Source organism: Notothenia coriiceps, unplaced genomic scaffold (genome assembly GCF_000735185.1).
Source record: "Notothenia coriiceps isolate Sejong01 unplaced genomic scaffold, NC01 NC01_scaffold00014287, whole genome shotgun sequence".
Lineage (NCBI taxonomy): Eukaryota > Metazoa > Chordata > Actinopteri > Perciformes > Nototheniidae > Notothenia > Notothenia coriiceps.
Genome location: NW_011346988.1, coordinates 1 through 3,067, shown reverse-complemented (window position 1 = coordinate 3,067; position 3,067 = coordinate 1). Strand labels below are relative to the sequence as shown.

At 42.6% G+C, this 3,067-nt stretch overlaps 1 long non-coding RNA gene across 1 annotated transcript; it reads left to right on the top strand.

Moving 5' to 3' along the window:
- The first annotated feature begins 368 nt into the window (after nucleotides 1-368).
- On the top strand, nucleotides 369-2,100 carry LOC104948372 (uncharacterized). The gene is made up of 3 exons (XR_798676.1): nucleotides 369-490; nucleotides 1,524-1,637; nucleotides 2,003-2,100. It is a non-coding gene; the product is annotated as an uncharacterized lncRNA (long non-coding RNA).
- The last annotated feature ends 967 nt before the right edge of the window (nucleotides 2,101-3,067 follow it).

Below are 3,067 nucleotides of genomic sequence, written 5' to 3'. Positions count from 1 at the left end.
ACATGGAAGCCGAGCAACCTTTCCTGTGGGCACGGGGCAGCACCAAATCAAATTTTAGCCACCTAAAAACAATTATATAAGTCTAAGTGTGCGTTATATTTAGAATATTTTCGTCCAGTCAGTAATTTGCATGTTCTGTCAGGTCAAATGAAGCTTTTTGTCAAAGGAATGGTGGCTTTAAAGAGAATCTAAATAGCTTCATTTCCCTTATCTTCAGTGCCGGTGCCCTGACTCTGGATTATAAATCTCACGCAACCCCCGCAAACAAATCCGACCTATCCCTTTAAAGAAGTGGTGAGGCGAGACACTGAATGGGTCCCTCCCTTTAATGAGCTGAGGCTTTATTTATGTTTGCTTGATGGAATGAGTGGAATGTTGCAGAGCCCACGGGATCTCTGGTGTTAGGACATCAGCAGGAGTTTCTATTGTTTCACTCAATAAGACGTACAGGGTGGATGTCACATCATCGTCGTGGCTGGGATCTCTGAAGGTATTTTCATCTCGGTTTTAGCCATAGAAAAACAGGTCCTGGTTCTGTTATAGCAGGACAGCTATGGGCTCATTTAAGAGACTTACTTGCACTCGGCTAGGTTTCTTTATTTTATGGTTTCAGCTTCTTTAATGTGGGAAGTGACTGCTCTTATCTCTGGGTTTTCATGTGTTGTATTGATAAAGCGAGATGTTTCAATACGTTTCCTGTTTTTTATTCAGCTAACAATTCAAGGAATAATTGAAAAGTGTATCTTAAGCAATAGGCTTTACTTATTTTTTTCCAGGCCTATTTTATAATATCTACAGATAACCAGGATTTTGATCTCTTTGAAATCTTTTACTCTTTCTTATCACATGCCTTTTTTTTTACCTTCTATGCTCCTTTTGCTGTAACACTGTAAATGTCCCCGCTGCCGCACTGATAAAGGAAAATATATACTTTTTAAATACTTCATAAGGAAATTCACCCATCTGATTTTTATATAGACAATTTAATTCACCTGAAATCAGTCAACATCTAATACGAAAGTTGGCACACTTGTGGTGGTGAAGCAGGGCTGGATCTTCTCATGTCAAAGTCAACATTTGACTGATTCTCTATCACCCTTGTGTAAATAAGAGGATCAGGATAGCAGCAGGCATGGTTTATATTATTATCTGTACGTTTCAGAACAACATGTTTAATGTTGAAACAGGTGGTGTTTGTTTTTTGAATTCCAGTTGACCTTCCTATGTGACACTCCGCTTGTTTTATCCAATGCTTCCTGGTGGTTGATCAAGCCGAGGCTCACACTGAGTTCTCCCTCTGTTACTGGGTCAAGGTTGACTCAGTATTTGTCATGGGCCATTAATCACTGGTCCTGAATGCTATATATAATGCCTACTATATTTATATATGATTGAGTTCCTGTCCAGCATGTGGAAACATTATCCTGAGTAAAACTGCAGCGTCTGCATCTCGAAGGTGTCAAAGCAACACGGCGTGTGTGTAAGCTCTGATTTAATTGCGTTTGTCTTGACATTTGACACAGATGGAGGCCCAAAGCTCCAGCGACATGCTGCTGTCCAGAAAGAGGAGGAGAGAGAGCTCCACCCGGGACACAGAGGAGGGCGAGAGGCTTGTGAAAGTCCCCAGATGTACTGTGGTGAGTCAGCTGTGTTCTTCGGCTGTCATTGAGCAGCGTGTTGTCCAGCAGTTTCTATTGGCTCGGTGTAGCCAGCTATGACTGTCTCTCTCTATCAATATATATATATATGTGTCTGTATGGATAGCTCAACTTACTAGAAGAACGTTGAAAAATGAAATTCACATTCAGTGTATTAAAACATTCTTACTGTATCTGCTATGTGTCACACGTTCTATAACACTAACAGCATTTATTCCCAAATCAAATTGTTGGGGGAAGAGAAAATTAATCACCAAGGTGTCTTGTTATAATTTTTGTGTGAATAAATAACAAAGTGACTTAATCACTGACATATTCCACTTCTTTTGATTCGGGTCTTTTAGGGATTGAAGCACCCTGCGCCTTTTGCAGATGAGCTGGAGCCAGTGACTAAAAAGCCCTACGTGAGGGTCAACATGGAGGAGGCGAAGAGGGGGACACATCGTGAGTCTTATTCCTCAGTCTGTCGGTTAATATGTCTACTTATTGCCTCCTGATCCTTTGACCTTTGACCCCCAATATCAGTACACAACCTCTCAATATTGAATATAGTCATACCAGTGGCGAGCCGTGACTTTTAAGGCCCGGACACATCCATCTGACAACAAAGAACTGACACAGACGGACCCCAAATGTTGCGTCGCCTCGCGTCTCTGCGTCTTGGCCATGTGTCGCACTGGAACACGGCGCAAAGACTTCAGCCGACGGCCAAGAAGCACGTACGAACTGCGCATGCGTGAGTGGCAATAACTCTCCTTACCAGCAGGCGGTGGTAGTGTGTATTCGTCATTCAAAAGAGGCAACAACCGGAAGAAAGACTGATAACCGAGAGAAAAGAACAGACATATATATGATATAAACAAACAACAAATAGCGTGTCCGTTCCATTTTCACTCTACAACGAGAAGCTCATGGGGCTTTCCCGAACCTTAAATTAAATTTCAGATTCGCCTTCTTAATAGTTTGTTTGGGTCCCTCGCTTCCGTTCTTTTCTCATGCACTGATTCGCTAGCTGAACAGCCAATCAGAGTGATTTATTTTGCCGACTGCCCGCCGATTCAACAATCGGCGGGCTTTTGGCCGAAAAGGCGTCGGCCCGGTTGAAAAGCCCCGACGGTGTGGGACACACCAATCTGATTAGGGCGTGTCGACGCTCATCGTCGGCCTGACGCCCACCGACGCCGATAATCGGCCTGGTGTTTCCGTGCATTTATACCTAGGCCCTCTGACCCCAGCTGATCCTTTGCCACTCCAGTTTATTATTGTAACTCAATCTTGAAAACGACTCGGTTAATAATTTCGCAACGATGTCATCATTGACATGAGCCATCATGAACGAATTTATGCTAATTATAAATCTATCGATCATAAATCTATCGATTAGATTTATGATTCGAAAATAATAAAAG